At 37.1% G+C, this 19,669-nt stretch overlaps 1 protein-coding gene across 1 annotated transcript in view; it reads right to left on the bottom strand.

Moving 5' to 3' along the window:
- Positions 1–19,160, bottom strand: part of LOC127411259 (protein PALS1-like) — a 58,764-nt gene extending 39,604 nt beyond the window's left edge. The window contains exon 1 of the mRNA XM_051646691.1: positions 19,018–19,160. The gene's annotated coding sequence lies outside the window, so the exon portion shown is untranslated. The remainder of the gene's footprint in view (positions 1–19,017) is intronic.
- Positions 19,161–19,669: the final 509 nt, after the last annotated feature.

Below are 19,669 nucleotides of genomic sequence, written 5' to 3'. Positions count from 1 at the left end.
ATGGAGGAGAGAGAGAAGCTGGACAAGCTGACACTTCAAAGGCTGTCACTGCGGATGAGAAACAGACCAGGATCGTTATCTTCCCTAATGCTCCAGCTCAACATTCCAACACCCAAAGCTTACGTACCAAGAAAATTCCAGATTCCATGCTCCTAAGAATCGGGGCACGTACCACCGTGTACCAAGAGGGAGAGCAACACCAGAGAGAGAGAGAGTGGAAATGACAGGGAAAGAGATAAACAGGAGGGAAAATTTGTGGAAAATGGATCTTTAAAGCTAAAACTGTACCAATGAGGGTATGTAGGCATGGTAAAGTCTGAAGCAGGCAAGCACTATCAAAAATCTGGGATAATAACTTTTGGCTTTTGCTTTGGTGGCAAGAATTTACAGGAAAAGTTTTGAGTTTGGGAAGAGAGAGAAAAAAAAAAGAAAATAGCACAAGACCTTCATCTTTTGCTGCTGATATGTTTTCAAAGCTATTAATAAGTAAAACATTCTACATGCCTTCAAATGAATAACTTGCAAGGTAGACAATCAGAGCTGAAAGTCATGTTCATTTTCGCATGCAACTATGCGCAGAGAATAAAATATTCAAGAAGCCGATAGGTGAAACCAATAGGTATAAATTCCTAGGTCCACCTCTTATATTTTAAAACATCAACCTGTCGGTTCTAAAAACTGCCAATTGATTCCTATGCTTGACTATCTGTGACAACAACAGATGGGTCAGAATGGTTGACTAGTCGGCTAGTGAGATAGATTTGTAATCTTGTGATTTGGGGCTGGGCAATAGGACGATATCGGATAGATGAAAAACCCCCAAAATGTCGATTGCGACAGTCATAGACAGATGATAATTGACAAAATCGAGAAATGCCCAACTATGGAACCGGGAAAGTTCCAAAACAATAAATGGTTAATCCACCCAAAAATTTAAATTCACTCATCACTTACTCACCCTCATGCCATCCGAGATGTGTATGACTTTCTCTCTTCAGCAGAACACAAACAAAGATTTTTGGAAGAATATCTTATCTCTATACGTCCATACAATTCAAGTGAAATGGTGATCAGCACTTTAAAGCTCCAAAAAGTACAGACAATCGTAATAATAGTAATCCATACGACTCCAGTGGTTAAATCTGTCTTCTAAAGCGATACGGTCGCTTTGGTTGAGAAATAGGTCAACATTTAAGTCCTTTTCACTATAATTGCTTACTTTCGGGTGCTCCCATGTGGGTCCATGAGGGATCCAGTTAACACAGCCTCTAAAGTGACGCAAGCGCATTGGCATGTTCACGCGAGGACTGACGCGATACGACCGGTAGTGCAGCTCGATTTGTTTAAAAGAGAACACTGTTCACAAGCTTCACTGGTTTTGCTTTTTTATTTGAACATGCCAGCACGCTTAAGTCACACGAGAACTGCATTCCCTAATGGATGCACATTGGAGAGCAACCAGAAGTAAACAATTACAGTGAAAAGGACTAAAATACTGATCTGTTACTCAAAGCGGTCATCTCGTATTAGAAGACTTTAATTTAACTACTGGAGTCATATGCATTACTTTTACTATGATTGTCTATGCTTTTTAGAGCTTTAAAGTGCTGATCACCATACACTTGCACTGTATGGTCCTACAGAGCAGAGATATTCATCTAAAAATGTTCGTTTGTGTTCTGCTAAAGAAAGAATGTCATACACATCTGGGATGGCATGAGGGCAAGTAAATGTTTTTTTTTGTTTTTTTATAAAACAAAATTTTTTTAAAAGTTATGTAACGTTTACAGGGTGAATTCCATTTAGAACAGGATATTAGGGTTACTCTTTTGGTCCTAAACTATTCATTCAACTGTTTTCAATACATATGCCTGTTTTCGCTAATGCTGATTGAGTTAGTGTGTCATGTTCCATATTTAATGTACAATGATCATAATGCAAGGCCATACTGATCATAAATGCTCCTTTTCAGATGAATTTAGTGTCTGTTAATGGGCAAAAAAACACAGACATTGGACAACAGATAATTGGAAAAGAGTGTTATGGATCTTAACCCCATTGAGCTTTTGTGGGATCAGCTAGACTGTAAGGTGAGTGAGAAGTGCCCAACAAGACAGCCACATCTATGGCAAGTGCTACAGGAAGCGTGGGGTGAAATGTCACCTGAGTATCTGGACAAACTGACAGCTAGAATGCCAAGGATCTGCAAAGCTGTCATTGCTGCACCTGAAGGATTTTTTGATGAGAACTCCTTGAAGTAGAAGTTCTGAAATGTTTTTTCAAATTGTAATAGTAATTTTTCACGTTATTAATGTCCTGACTATACATTGTGATCAGCTGAATGCCACTTTGGTGAATAAAAGTACCAATTTCTTTCCATAAGAGCAAAATCTGTACATTATTCCAAACTTTTGGCTGCCAGTGTGTGAATATATATAATTTATTTATAATAAATTTAAATAATATTTTGTTATATTATGCAATAGTAAAATATTTGTCCGAATTTCTTCACTTTCACATGTTATTTTAATGCTCTGATTAAATCCACGAGCCCTTGTTTTTCATGAAGCAAAACCTTGGAGGTTTCGTTTCATCATTTTAACACTTCACAGAAATAGAGTAAGCGTGTGTCTCCTCCTCTGTGTCACTGCATGTCATTAACACAGTGTGTATGAACCAGGAACATTTGTCATTACACGATCGTTTAAAGTGAAACCGGAGCACTTTGCGTTCACTATCACAGTTTGTACATGTTAGTTTATATTTTCACGGGAGTTTGGCACAAGCCTCTGCTGACATCAGATCGCTTGAGAAGCTCTACACGTGCTCTTCCAGACAGAAGCTGGTTGACGTCCACGGTGCGGCTCAGTGACACTCGGAGTTCAACTGCATGACACACAAGTGCGCCGATTATGGCATTTCTACAGTATATTAGCTTAAAATTCCCTTATTCGGGCATTAAAATGTGATTGGAATTAGAATGCCCAATAATCGCGGTTGTCTCAAATAACCGCGATCAGACGGTTATTTAATAATCGTGACAGACCTAGTCTTTATGGAAAACATTCATTCAAAACATTGCATGGCTTTGTGACATCAACTCATATTCATCATTTACTCCATAAAGAAAAGTTTAAACAAACAGATTCTGTGTCAAATTAGAATGATTTGAAACTTCTCATTGAACGATTTCACTGTTCAATAACCACATACTTGGATATAGAAATTGTCGGCAGTCTTGAGTGTGTTTGATTCGTACATTGATAGATCAATCATCTTGCAAAGAGCACTGCTGCAGTTAATATAAAACAAAATCCCCTGCGGAATGTTCATTTTTAGAGAAAAGAAAACTGATTCCTTGTCAAATTAGAATGGTATCTTTGTTTTACCGGCAATATGCATCATCTGTGATTAGCAGTAGGAATGCCCACTAGCAACGTACAGTGCAGGGACTAGCGACATCAAGTGTTGCTGCAATTGTGAATGGGGTTTTAAAAAAATGCATCCGTTCAGTGTCTGGTGGATATGACAATAACCAGCCTAATACAAGGCTTCCTTAAAACCTGAAGAGTCAATCAGTCATTCAGGCAGTTCACTGACTAATCTATTTTGTAGGCCTCTGTGTAGTTTTGTACATCCCTAGTAATAACATACATTCAGCAGCACAGCCGTATAGGAAAAGCAGCTGTTAAACGCTTGCATTGTTTAAAGTGTGCTGCTGATGTACTGCAATTTATAGCACTGAAGGCCTACTAGATACAGTGCTGGTGATCAGTGGATGAGCCTTCACTGGTTGTTGCACCCAAACCAGTCAGTTGTGACTAACAGAGTACAGAGTTTTCAGTTCAGTCATTAAGGGCAGTTCAGTCATTAGTTTGAACACTCAGGGGCCAACATGTTGTCATTGTCCTTTACGGGCCCCCTGAAAACAAGCAGGAAAATCCAGGTCTAAGCAGAACAGGAGGCCCCAGGCATTTTGGATGGGGTCACTAGGAGAGTTTGCGGACAGTGCAGGCTTGTTATTTCCTAACCACGGCAGTCCATCAGGACATCAGAGCTGGCACATATTGAGAATTCCTCAGGGGGACAGAGATGGGTCACTGAGAACATATGGGTCCTGTACATTCCTGTCCCAGGTCCCAGAACCTTTCCACATCACTGTCCATGTGATAAGAAGGCCTGTCTACACCTTCATACTTGGGATGGGCACGAGTACTCGGACATGGCAGCAATGATCGATCATGAAAACGATGATTGATGGTGATCATGCATGATGTGACTTTTCACTTAATTCGAAATTCAGTAAAAATTACCTGACAACTAAACACAAAAGTGTCAAAGGAGCTTGTTTTTAATTTTGAGATTGATTGTGTTGTGATTGGGGGGTACATTGATTTTCAGAGACGTCTCATAGCAAACAAACTGATATGCGACACTGCAATGCTATTGTTACGATAATCTAAAGAGAGTGTAAATAACCGTATTTTGAACATCTGTCTCTGCAAAATGTTTGCTAAACATGTTTTATTATCATTTAATGAAGAACTTTGACTCGTTAATGGTTATTATTTAATAAAAGTGAATGTTTGTCACTGACTGTAAACCTCCCTGCCCTGGGTGCCGAAATGTTTGCGTAACGTAACACAACTGCATCTCGACGAAATGGGAGTTGAAGATTTCCGCACGAGTTTCCAAATTAGAAGTCCGACAAAATGTGCCATTCCGTTGCACTTTCCCCAGTTGAAAGGTGGAAATTCCGACGCTCCGAGTTGAATGGAATGCTTCATGAATCTTTACAGCAACAACAATATGGAGCATCACGGCTTTCCCCACAGGAGCGAACATTTGGACACACACACACACACACACACACACACACACACACACACACACACACACACACCAGGCATGTGGTAGTGGACTCAACATGCTGAAGCAGTACATATACAGCAGGTGAGTGTTTCAAACATCTAGACAGAGCGCAGCTAACTGTAACAGAATGCAGCGCCTTCAAAACTGAACTTTAACTTAACACGCATATTAAAAATGCGATGGTTATGGCGTCTCCTGTTAAGCCAACTGCAATTTGAAACTAGACGGTTCAGACAGTCACTAAAAAAAACTGGTGTGTGCTTACTAATGGTGTACTCACACTAGGCGATCTGTACCATGCCAGAGCATGTTTGACCCTCAAAGTCCAGTTTGTTTGACTAGGGTGATCGCTACGTACCGTGCCCGGCACAGTACGCTGAACCATGCCTTGGCCCTCTTGAAGAGGTGGGCTTGGGCATGGTTCAGTTGGCTCAGGTACGGTACGCATCTAGTGTGATCGCTAACTCGAAACATGACGTCAACGATGCGACTGTTCCATTAACAAACATGGCGACAAAAGGATCACTTTGGTCTATGGCAGAGGTGGAGTGTTCACTGGAAATTTGGGCCAACGAGAGCATACAGGAACAACTGGATACAACACACAAGAACTCCGAGATATTTGGTAAAATTTGTGACAATCTTCATGCTCGTGGATACCAAAGAACCATTGAGCAATATTGTGACAAGCTGAAAAAACTGCGGGTTCAATATCTGAAGGTAAATCTGACAGCGATAAATTCCAATGGTATGATGCTGTCGACAATTAGGCTTGTGAGAGGGCCATGTGTCACCGCACCCCAAACGACTCCAAATTAGCCACAAAGTAATGTTAGAATGATGGACTCCATTGTGCTGTGCGAGAGCGCTTTTCTTCCTGTTTTCTTCAAAACAAAATGTCACATCATAATGATATATGCATGCTCAGGCCCGGAGTGTTAAGTGCAGGCAAACAGGGGAGTGGGGACAATCATGCTTGGGCATGGTACAAGGCAACTGGGCCTAGTGCGAGTACACACCAAGATTACTACGGTAACCTGAAGGAAGAACAGACAGACGCGCATTGTGCCCATTCTTTCATTGAGTTGGGCAGCGAATCTTGCATTATAATAATATGATGCATTATATTTTGATTATGCAATCTTTTGTACATTTTGTAACAGATTATTTTATAACAGCCTATAATAATGAATAGACGATACACTGGAACAAGACACAATACAGCAGCCAAAGACATTTGTCAGACATGTTATTATATATACAGTTATGTACATGTCATTGCCCCTCGAGTACTCTGAGTAATTAGTCTGACAATAATTAGACAAAATGACCAAAATGCCCATAACCCTAACCCTACTTCATTCCTCTTTTACCAGGCCAATGCATTGTATATACCTGAGAACGAGGCTGCTGCACTTGAGACTATCAACCTACCTGCTACTTCTACACATTACTACAGAATGTCTGCTGACAATATTTGATGATAGTATTTGTCAGTGGTGTGGATATTAATAGTAGGGGTGGGAATCACAAGGTAACTGGCGATTCAATATTATACTGATATCTAGGTCATAACGGTATTATTGCTAATCTATTTTTCGTGTATTGCAAAATTGAAATATATTGTGATACACAAGTAATACTGACCCTCAAATATATCTTTTTACATTTCACTTTGACCTATTTAAACAAAAACAAGCCTTCTGAGAAGTGAACATATAAAATATAAAAGTCCTACAGTCCTTGCAACTTAAAGGGATAGTTTTAACAAAAAACAGCCTTCTGAGAGGTGAACAATGCTTTTTGAAGTTTACTTAAAGTATATATTATTTAGTAATATCAAGTCATTGCAACTTAAAATCAATTTAATTGAATTAAAACTGAAAAAAACAAAAACAGAATATTGTAAAAATATATAAAATATATAAAACTAAAATAGTGTAAATTGTGCTGCTTTTTTGGCAACTGGATCTTTGTGACCTTGTTGGACATGACAATGTTTGGATGTGACAATTTGAATATGAATATTTAATATATAAATAAAAACTTTAAGGTTATGCTATGTGAAATCAAACTAAACTTAATTAACACCTTAAATACATTACAAATTATTCCTACTTCATAACAGATATTGTTTCCTTCCAATGGGCCCTAAATTATTTAAGTGATTCACCAATCCAATACCTGGAACGGAATTGGCTTCGATAGTGACATTTTCAACCGGATCAAGTATCGGTTCGATGAGCTCAATCCAAACCGTTACCACGTGTTATTCATAGTCATTACCGTCAAATAGTGGTCGGCGATATGACTAAAATCTTATAGCACGATATGAGTAGCTTTATATCACGATAACAATATACAGTAGGTCTGTCACGATTATGAAATTTGTCTGACAATTATCAAACAAATAATTGCGATTATGATGATTAATTGTCTCTTTTAGGGCTTCCACAACTAATTGTAATATAAATTGTCATATGTGTGCTTCCTACACTTAAGTCATTTTTACGTATTTAATTTCAAATATTTAAATAAAATAATAAAGTAGGGATATATGATTTCCTTTTAAAGCTTTAAAAACTCATGAATGACATGAAAACATTTTTAATATTCAAATATTTCAAAATACTTCAACTTTAGTTTTGGTCAATTTGACATTTACACTGTTAATTTTGTAACATATTTTATATATTTTTCTGATACTTTTTTTATATATTTTATTATATAATATATTATATTACGCAATAGTAAAATATTTCTGTCCTAATTTCTTCACTTTCACACGTTATTTTAATGCTCATTGATTAAACCTACAAGCCCTTATTTCTCATGAAGCAAAATCTTGAGATTTCATTTCATAATTTGATCACTCTCACAGCAGAGCGTGCGTCTCGTCCTATGACCAGAAACATTTGCCATTACACAACTGTTTAAAGTGAAGCCGGAGCGCTTTGCATTCACTATCAAAGTTTATTTTTGTTTGTTTACATTTTCGCGGGAGTTTGGTGCCAGCCTCTACTGACGGTGAGTGCATCAGAGTGCTTGAGAAGCGGTTCACGCTCTTCCAGACAGGAGCTGCTCAGGTTGACATACGCCGTGCGGCTCAGAAGTTCAACTGAATGACACACAACACACGACACACATGCTATTGATGACATATCAATTTTATATTTTCGCTTAAAATTCCTTTATTTGGGCATTAAAATGTGATTGGAATTTGAAGTGCACAATAATTGTGGTTCTCTCAAATAAATGTGGTTAGATCAAATAACCGCAATCAGATGATTACTTAATAATCACAACAGGCCTAATATACGGTATATCAATATAGTCTTTTTTTTCTGGAAAAATCAATAAAAATTGGTTAATATATTAAATAACCATATTTTAATGCCTATTTTTGGAAAATCCAGTCAGTTTATTAAATACATTATAAAAGAAAACTACTTCCATAATTTTCTCTTTACTTGAAACTTGACAAAGTAAAAATAACAACAACAGTGTTTTAAGTCAACCTTACCATAATGCTCAATTTCTCAAAGACAGGGGTCCCATTACATCTGGCATAAATCAAACACAGAATCCCACCAAAAGAACATCATACCTACGGCCAAGCATGGTGGTGGTAGTGTGATGGTGTGGGGATGCTTTGCTGCTTCAGGGCTGTTGCATAAGAAAATTTGCAAATAACTGTAAAACAGATTAACCGTGATTTTTTTCTCAGACGGTAATCTAACCGTCAAAAACTCACTCCCTATATGGCTTTCATAATATTCTTTAGCGTGCTTCATTTTGAGGTGATAAAACAGCTTGCTTGTATTACCACAAGTGATTATTGTTACACGACACAGTCTGCAGATTATTATTTATTTTTGCTCTGTGTCGGCTTTTGTGAACCAACACCACAGATTATAATAACGCCTTTTATAATAACAAGCTCCTTTTCATTTTCTTGACGTTTCTATCAATCATATCAGTAATAGTTCATCAAATAATGATCAAATGATGGAGAGGTACAGATGTGCGGTGTCGTCAAGCGCACTTTTGGCATGTTAAAGAGATGATCAAGGTGTCTCTGGATCACAGTGACGCTGCAAAGCAGAGTGTCAGATCACAGTCGTCTGCTTCATCTTCCGCTATCTATCACTCAGAATCTGAAGATCGGAATTGAGCGTACAAATTGCTCATGCAAATTGCGTTCAGCAATTCGGTTTTTGTGGGAACATTTGCACCGTTATCTGCACAATTCCTTTAGTGAATTTGGTGCTAAACCAGCATGTACAAATAACTGGTGCTTTTACCAGCCGCAATTAATTCCCCCTTTAGTCTCACGTGAAGCCCTGCCCACTGATAAATAGGTTCACATCACACATATTTACATATCGCAATATACATGACATAGCAAATTATCTATCGACTGACACTTTATAATCTCGCCATGATATTTATCGTCATATCGCCCAGCCTTATGTCAAGCTCAAAGAATGACATAAAAGAAGCATAAAAGCACCATTAAAGTAGGGCTGTCACTATCAATTATTTTGATAATCGAATAATCTAACAATAATTCTGACAATTAATCGAGTAATTGAAAAAATGATTTAATAACTCAGATTGCACAAAGTTGTCAGGGTGAAGTCATGTTTGGCTAAGATGCACTCATTAGCCTACGTTTTGATGTATTTTACCATTGAATAACAACAAAATAATAGTGCAAAAATTATCTAAAGCCAACAGACACCCAAAGCAGATCTATAATATAAAACATTTATACAAGTCAAGCTGACAGAAATTGGGTTCTCCAGGTATGCCAACATTTTTCAAAATGCAAGATCTACTTTTTTCTTTAACTAGTTCAACATAATCTACCCATTTTAATTTAGAACTTAAACATGAGAAAACAGGCCATGGAAATAAAATATTGTATCTTTTCAGAAACAATGTCTGCCTACCAATCTTGCTTATTGAGGATGAGTTATATGCATGGTTAAACTATTTTATAGAGATTTAAAAGCCATTTTATTTGTTGCATGCAAAACAGAACACAATATTCACAGTAATTGCGTGAGAATTTTTTTTTTTACTCTTACGTTGAGCTGCAGCAGTTGTGGGCATGGTTTCACTTGTGCTATATATTGCAGATCGCAAAAGCTTGTCGATTGCTATGCACCATGTAAAATTCCCTTTAGCATCTGGACATTCACGTTGCCGACGTCCCTCAACCTACCCGCATCTGTACACCCACAAACACAGAGAGAGAAGCGATTGACTCAATTGCCTCGTGAATTATGACATAAATGACACCTTTGTGAACAGTGAATTATCTTGTAGGCAGGCTATACTGTTGCAAAAACGGTTCCTAGTAACCAATGGAAAGTTAAATCCAAAACAAATACCTGATGGAGGGGTTTGCTCCAGAACCAGAGCAGCTGATTTCAAACAGAGAGATGCCTCATTTTTGGTTTGGATTGAAAAATGACCCATAGTATATAAAACAGATCTAATACTACATTGGACATCATTTTATATAAAAAGAAGTTTTTGAATGATTTCATCAAAATGTGTACAAATCTTCAAGTATATTTTCATTGACCAAAACTTTTAAGAATATCAATATATATATTTTTGCTTATAACCAACTTCTAGACTCAAATTTAAGAGTGGTGGAACCGGTGCCACGAAGTTCTACAGTTGGTGGCACCAGCACCTCATTTGGTAGCTCCAGTGTGGGGTTGGGGTCTGGGGCCTATAAAATGTCAAATTTAGAATTTAATGATTTTATCATTATTATTATATTACAAAAATAAGTACAATTACCAATAAAATTGCATATTTTGCCCCACTGAAGTGCTCCTTCAGTGGTAAAGCACTGATTTAGAGTTGGTATGCTGTAAATGTACTGGTATTAGCCTAACAACAGCAAGGTATGTAACATATATATATATTAAAAAAATTAAGTTAACACCTAATTTTAAACAGGGCTAAATTATTCTGACTGTGCGACTTAATTTGGACTCCTCTCATGTTGATTCAAGTTCAGTCATCTCTTCATATTTTGAAAGCAAACAAAACCAGTTATCTGTTTCTATAATCCGAGGGCATTGGAAGAGAACAGATTTTACACAGAAGAAAAACTAGCTGTCAATAATTCACAAAGGTCCAGAGTTTAAAGCCATTGATTCTATTTTGCATTTACCCTTATGAAAATTTACCATTTTTTTTTTTTTTTTAATAGTTTTAAAAGTGTTTTAGTTACAACACCATGGTAAACTCAGGTAAAACCAAGCATTGATCTTCACTACCATGGGTTAGCTTAATTTAAATATAAAGGCTTTCCTTGCCACCCATGACATGATGACATCTGATTAATTTTCACAAAATTAGAACAACAATCTGTTTGTTTATTATGAAAGACTCCTAACATGCTGATTAATGATGTTATTGTCTAAAGGCAGCACATTAACTTGTCCTGACATAAACCTGGCTGAGTTGAACCATCTGAAATCACATAAACAGATGGAGTTTCACTTTGCTTCATTAGCGGTGTCTCTGCTACTGTTGTTAAAATAACCGCGCCTGCAACTACGTACAGTGAATTAGGCTTTACATCTGGGAGAGAGGCAATGCGCATGGAACGGGAATTAAGCACGTTCAGCGCTAAGGAATAAGCGCGTAGTGCTGGACACACTTTATTCCCGCTCTGCACGCATTTACACGCACGCTTACACAATCACTTAGCCAGGTGTCAGATAACTAGCACAAAGATTTAGATCTCGGTCGGTCCAGACTGAATTGTCCTTCGGTCTGGATCCGGACTGGAGTCCACCTATTGAGTACCCCTGATTTAAACAAAGTGATTTTTATAAGCGGTCGACCGATATATCGCAGAGGCTGATAAAACGGACAATTTTCAGACTTTTTTTTAATTATCGGCTGATAAATTTTCCCGTTTGGCCGATTTGTTTCTTGAGGGTGCCGAGAATCACCTGCTTGCATGTGAAGAGACTGAGACATGTAAACGACCAGTCACAGTTCGTTTTGCTGTTACGTGCCATTGTGTTACTACAGTAAGACCAGTGTGCAACAGTCTTATTTAAACGATCTGCATATCAGAGCCGCGGCAGACGTGTTTGAGCTCATAATGTTAAAGTGCTCACCTGTTTCTTTCTCCCTCTTTCTCCTCAACAGTTCCCTGTAATTTAACTGTCTTGTCTAATGAGAAAAAGGCAAATATCAATAAAATTAATATCATATACCATCTGCTAATTTGCACATATCTTGTTTAAACAGATGTAATACACAAACCTCACAAAACTTGAGCAGATCCAGCATCCTGTGGAGTGCTCATTTATTTACCTCTAAACCACGTATTCTAACAGTCTCTCCTCAACAGTTCCCTGTAACTTAACTATCTTTTCTAATGATAAAAGGCAAACTTCAGGATCAAAAGTTCCTCTCATTCACAAATCATGACGGTCAGTCCGTGACAATCCAAACAGGCGATCCAGGCCGTTTAAACTGTCAGGAGATTGCTGCTTGCGCTGGATCAGAGACTATTTAGCAGAGACGGTCCACTTCTATTAAGATGAATTGGAGAAACTGGAACGCCCAATGGTCAAAGGTCAATGGTCCCGCCTTACTAAAAAGAGCCAATCACCTTTTAGATACAGAGATTGCCTGTCAATCATCTCGAGAATGCGCATTAGCAATACAAACTGGGAAAATTGCGTTTTTTAGGATAATCTGAGGTAAAGCAGCACAATTTATGATACCAGCGTTGTCAGATTTTATTGCTGATTTGAAATATGTTATTTGATAGAAATCTTGACCAACCTTTTTTAAGATTTCGGTGTTCCCCCATTCAAGTAGACAGGAGCTGCACTGTCATGACTGGAAATAGTCTCCCAGGAGCATTCCAAAGATGGTCACCAGTGGACTGACTTGCTAAAAAGACTTTTGCTGATTCCGCACAAGCACGCGAGTGAACCTTCAAGGTAAAAGCGTGTCACGTGTGCTATAAGTAAATGTCTTAATAACTATGCACTGTATGTACAGTTGGTTTGATTTGATATTTTTTTTAGTAAATACGATTGCTAACGTGAACATGCCATCCATGGTTGCTGGACTACTGTGTGTACTGTTATTTCCTTCTTCCTAATATATTAACAATTTCTTCATGTGCAAATAAATTACTAAAATTTGATGACTAAACAGAAATCTGAAGAAACTGCTATCTACCATTTAAAATACAATATTATTTTTTTAGATTCTTTTTTACAAAATTAAAGTTTTTTGTGAAATTGAGAAAATAGTGTGCTAAATAAGAGTTAATATTTTATTTTATATTTTTTTAGCAATTTTATGTTTATGATATTTACTATATTAAACTGTGCAGGGCTCGACATTAATCATCATCATGTGCTTGTCCTCCGTACAAGTAAATTGGTCATTCACTTGTCCGAGTAAAAAAAAATGTACTTGTCCGGAGAGAAAAAAGGACGTTTAAGTTACATGCTCAAGTAACATGTCAAAGTTTACGTTGTATATTTTTCTAAAATTGTGACCGATGCCCAACCTAATAGTGTACCTATGCAGTCAACTCAATTCACTGCAACAGAAATGTAAACTGCACTGGGTAGAGGAGGAGGCTATTGTCATATGATAATTATTTTGTTACGTATGGTAGTCAAATAAAGAAAAGCCTCCATCACCATCATTAACAGCAGGGGTGCTCACACTTCTATGGAATGAGATCTACTTTTTCCATCATGTTACTGCAGCAAGATCTACCGTGTACAGTAAAATCTATACATTATCACAATACCAAAATTTCAGTAGTCGTAATGAAATTTGACGATTCTCAACACCAGCTTCAAAACCACAACAAATAATAACACTGACTAATATGTTAATTATGGAAGAATGGTTTCAAGTTCTTAAGTAATTATTCAAGACTAGTAAACAGTCAGTAATAAAATAACAATAAAAAAACAGCAATTAATAGAAATAGATTAAAAATAATAGAATAAAAATGACAAATTAAGAAAATTCATTCTGTTAAAAGTTTTTAAAAGCAGTATCAAGTATTCAAGTAAACATTCAGAATGACATGCAACATAAAACTACTACTAGTCTTCACTTTATGATTATAATACATTAATACTTTTTAAAGCTACTGAAGTTATTCAGTCAAGAGCAGTGAGTGTTTTCTGTTGATTATTATAATGACACACTAGATGACAGCAGATCTATTAGCTTACATTTATACTTACAAGTCTGACATTTTAAAACAAATCCACTTTTTTCTCCGCTGTTTACGTTCACTTTAGACATCACTCTCTGTGTTTACATGAATACCTCACCAAGACGGCATTTTGACGGAACTGTGAAATGTATTTGTCCGTTCAGGTGTGCATTAATGTGAGCATTTTCAGAACACACGCGCATGTTCAGCACACACACATAAGCTACCTGTCAATCAAACAGGGCGCAGCTGTTACTAGATCGCTAACGAATTATAAAATTATGTGCTCTGGATTGCTTTCAATAGCAGAATAAGAATATGAACTTTCTAATAAGTGACACAGGCCTAGTGTTTTGTTACTGACATTTTAATCAGTCTGCTTGTCCGGTCAGGCAAGTAAAATTCTCTTTCACTTGCCCCTTCAAAAATCAACTTGTCCCAGACAAGTGTTAATGCCGAGCCCTGGTGTGATATATTGGCATTGTATCAGCCACCCTGCTTTCTGGATATCGGCAACGGCCATTAAAAAACTCGTATACAACTACTAATTTTTATAATTTCTTCAAAAATTACAACTGTCCGACAGTTGTGGTTTCATTTCCTCCATATAAAACTATTTTGCCCCTTACAACATTTTTTCAAAAGTTTGTGTACTTGTTAACCAAGTGTCAGTAAAAAGCATGCTTGAGACAAGTGACGTTTGAGGATTATGGAAAAAGTGTCAAAAAATATCATGCACTTATTTAGAAAACATATAATGTTAGCTATGAAATTAGCCTTAGCAAGACAAAGGAGTTATTTCCATCACTGTTATTACACATAGTTCTATTAAACACAATACAGAATTTGAGATGTGGTGGAAATGACACTGTGGTGTGAATTTTCATGGATTTAAGGGGAAACAAAAAAAGTCTTGTGATGCATGTACTTACACTGTTGGACATTGCTAGAAGAGCTGCATGATTAATCATTAAAAGACCATGATCTCGATTCAAACACCCATGTGATCTTGTTCCTAAATGACAATGATTCAGCTAAGGGTGTGTTCACACTTGGCAGGTTTGGTTCGATTAAAATTAGCTCTGGTGCGATTGCTCTGTTAGTGCAGTTCATTTGAACAAGAGTGAACACTGCCATCCAAACCTTGGTGCGCACCAAACAAGCGGACCGCCTGAATAATGGGTCTCGGTCCGCTTCCAAACAAACTCTGGTGCAGTTCGATATATATATGAACATGGCAACATGGACCAAAGACGTCTAAACGGACCAAAAACAGGAAGTAATTTGGCTAATACTGACCTCAAGCATACCTGGTTCTTCTCATCATAGGAGCTATGTTGCCCATTACAGTTTGGTACAGACGTGGGAACCACTGTCAGCCGTCCCTGCAGCATATCTTCGTTTGTGTGTGCAACGGAGGAATTCCTGGCGCTGTTTTGACTCCTTTACACATTTTATTATCTCTTCGTTTGTTCTCAGCTGGTAAAAATACCACCATATATACATATATAAATCTAACAAGCGCATTTCGCCCAGCAGCCAGCATTGTTTTGGATGTTCTGCAAGTTCCGTCAAAAAAATATACGTCATAAAAGCTGTCCAATCAGGTTGTGACTTTTTCCTGATGCCTTTGGTTTTGTATCGTTAGGTTCGGTGTTAAAAATGCCAGTGTGAACGCTAAGTGAACCAGGACTAAATGTATCATTTTCTTTTTTGGTCCGGACCAAGAGAACCAAGAGAACCGAACTACAAGTGTGAACACAACCTCAGTAGTCGGTACCGATACCAGTGAAATTTCATGGTTCTCGATACCAATTTCGATACCACAGCAAAAATATTCTAATATGAATGATAATGTACTATTGAACACACTAGTTTAGTTATTTTTAATAATTATTTTAATAATGATAGTTTATTTATCATTATTATTAGCAGCAGTAGTATTATTACTCCATGTTTAAAGTTTAATTTAATTTCATCATCAAAACAGTGTCCAATCAATTAATTCTTCAAATAAAATAAAACTTTTCAACATGTCATTGCATTTTTTTGCCAAACTTTTATTCAACAGCAGTCTTGCTTGCGATAAACTGCTTTATTATTATTATTATAATTACAGTGAATATTACATTTTACTATACATTTGTAATATATTTGTCACAATTTCTTCAATTTCAGGCATCTAACTTTTCTTATGAATCGTGCTTTTATTATGACAAGTGTTTTTTGCTGGAAGCTTCACTTTTAAGGATAAACAGTTTGTGCAGCCCAGTGTGAACCCATAGAAGACTTAAGTCACTTCTGAAATCTCATCTCTTTACACTGTCCTTTGAGTCTGACAAATGAAATGTAGGACAGTTTTTGTATTTTAGATTACTTGTGTTTGTGTATGTGGTCATTTTGAAATGTGATGTTTTAAACTGTATTGCTGTGAAGCACTTTGGTGAACTCTGTTGTTTTATATGTGATATAAATAAAACTGAGTAGAGATTAAAGTGCAAATGTTGAGATTTAATTATATACATTTACAGTCTACATATAATATGTGCTTTACAGTGGATTCGTGATCTGCATCTGATACAACGTGAATGATTCTCAGTGTCTGTGGAGTTTCCAGTGTTTGAGCGATCGGTCATTTAAAGTACGCAGCTCGTTCACTCTAAGATTGCAGCTTTTAGCGGTTTAATAAATCACACTAGGACATGTCAAGATTTTCATTTGATCATTTGTCCATTTCATTGTAACAGAGCACGCTTGGTACCGAAGTACTGGTACTTCTGACAACACTAATTGCTAGTAGACAAATAAATAAAATCACAATGGTGAGTGTAAACATTTTTTTATGAGACTTTACTTTCTAGAAGTTCACAGTGCTAAAAGTGCCCGAAGTTATAGAAACACCCAATTGAAAATGTATTTGTCTTCAAACACCCCTTCTGCAAATATTCAGACAAACAGGTACTCCAAACCTACACCATTGGTTGAGCCAGAAGTTGACACGACGGACAACTCAACCAACAGAGAGATGTTTTGATAGCGCCACAGACCCTCTGTGGAGTCAACTTTAACTTAAAAAATAAAATAAAATGACACTTCACCTTTAAATAACCAAGAACTCCAATAACATTTTCAAACTTCTTAACTGTCTCTGATAGGAGTCACATTGTACTCCACATCCTACAAGATAATCTTAGAACAGAGTAACCTCCTCTGGTAGTCATAACATCTCTTCATCAGGCTCACAGCCCAGACTCAATGAACGAATGTCCCGGGAGCGGTAATATGATTCTAGAGTGTGCTGGCATTAACACCTCACTCTCCGCTGAAAACAGATACCCATCAGCTTGGCTAATCAACTGATCCTGATCCAAAATCCTGTATCATCTGCTATAGTATCATTTCTTTGTGCAGTAACTCCATACCTTTACCATTACCACATTTCACTCTTACAGCCTCCGTGGACATGCAATGTCTTGCAAAACTGCAATCATAAAAAATGAGCTCTTTTATTTTAAAATGTGCACTATCATCAACACCCCTTAATCATTTAATGTGACAACTGGTCTTTGACTTCAGTACACATAAAAAGAGAAAAGAAGGTTTTCTAAGTCTAGGCTGAAATATGTCACAGCGTGCAGTGAAGACTTATCTTGAAACAACACAAAGTAGCCAGCTGACTAGCAGCTTGTGATTTAAGGAAATGATAAGATTGTGAATTGTGTTCCTAATAATGGAATTTAGACATGGATTACAGCCAGACCGTGCTGAGATTTTTCTTTTGGTGACCTGATAACTTTACCAAAAAGGAATGTCAACAAAGTTTAAAGGCGATGTGTGACGTCTTTACGAAAATAAAATACATTCTTCTTTTTCCAGCTTAATATGCAGAGACAACTATAAGTAAGCCAGGATGACTGCCCATCCAGACATAGCAACATTGGCTTGACCAATGCCACAAGTTTGGGGCAGGGATATATATATTTGTCCACATAATGGAAGACAGGTGTTCACTTTTGCTGCTAAGAAACCTTTACATAAGAATAGATAATCAGTGCAACACAACCTTTTATCTTCTTTCATTTAACAGCACATCAAACTGTCAGATCCCTTTGAACATGCAAAAGGTGGGTTGATAAAAATGAACCTGAACACTTGACACTTCAGCTTTTATAAGCAAATAAACACTTTGTAAATGCCTTGTAAAAATGCCAGTGAGTCCAGACTCTGACTCTTTTCATGCATGACACTGGATCTTCAATTCATTAATAAAGCAGGAAAGATCTGCTTGTAAATGGAAAGATCTGTCTGGACTCACTGCTCTAGTCTACAGCAATCCACAGACATAAAATAAAGTGATAACGCCCTTTCCATGTCAGCTTTGATCCCTAGTTTCCCAGTGATCTCTCCAGTGAGAATATGAAGAGTCAGAGCTATCAGATTTCTTCATTTAAGCACTGAACCTTCTCAAAGGGAAGCACTGAACAATGCGCATCTGTGTCCCAATGGCTGTAATAATAAACAACAGCAGTCATATTGATGCCCTAAAATGCTACATAGGAAGGCAGCTCGCTAGTATTCGAGACAGAGCCGCTGTTAAAGCTTGGTATGAACTCCAAACAAAATAAATAATAACATAAATTACTCTTAACTTTAATAAACGAATATATATATATATATATATATATATATATATATATATATATATATATATATATAAAGCTTAATTTACCAGAATTAAGAGCTTGTTTCGGTGTTTTGCAGACTATTTGCACTGCTAACACAGCTAGCTGGTCACTTTCCGAAGTGCAGCGCTGCCATTCCCAGGCAACCTGTTGCAAATAACAACTCACACCGCATTTTAACGTACAAATACTACTTTAAATAGAGACTTAACTCACTTTTTCAGTCAGTTATGGCGTCACTTTAGTCCAATGCGGGTATAAAAACTTCCAAATAGGTCGTTTAGTTCACCAGAATAGCACATTAGTTGTCATGTTGTGTGACGGGTCGCAGCTGCTCCACGCGTGTGAGACACTAGCTGACTGAGAGCGGCTCAACAGCGCCTCCGCTGTTATGAGAGCTTTTATTTCTCTGGGCGGAGCTAATATGAATATTAATGAGATTTCTCAACATGCGCGAGTAACTGAAAATGTCAGTCCACGCTCTTCAAAACTCAACATGAACACCTCTAATGGATTAGTTTGAAACGGTAAACAAGTTTCAATATCCAGGTTAAGCCTAAGCTACTATTTTATTTTATTTTATTCACATTTTCGCGAGTTTGCAACGTGTTTTTGGTTATTCTATGCCTTTTGTGCAGTCTTGAGATACGCTCTGTGACGGCAGAGCAAAGTTATCAGCTAGTCTACAGATATTAAAGTTATTCTTCGTTGTGCTCTTCTTACCTTGTAAGTGTCTCTTTATTGGTGGTTATCAGTGCCTTTACAGAACTGCTGACTGACATACAGTTGCGGCCATATACGTTTTGAACAATGTTCAGATTTTGCTGTTCCGGAAGGAAATTGTTACTTTAATTCACCAAAGTGGCAT

This window comes from Myxocyprinus asiaticus, chromosome 20 (genome assembly GCF_019703515.2).
Source record: "Myxocyprinus asiaticus isolate MX2 ecotype Aquarium Trade chromosome 20, UBuf_Myxa_2, whole genome shotgun sequence".
Lineage (NCBI taxonomy): Eukaryota > Metazoa > Chordata > Actinopteri > Cypriniformes > Catostomidae > Myxocyprinus > Myxocyprinus asiaticus.
Note: the sequence above shows the minus strand (reverse complement) of the source record. Positions and strands in the feature narration are given on the sequence as shown.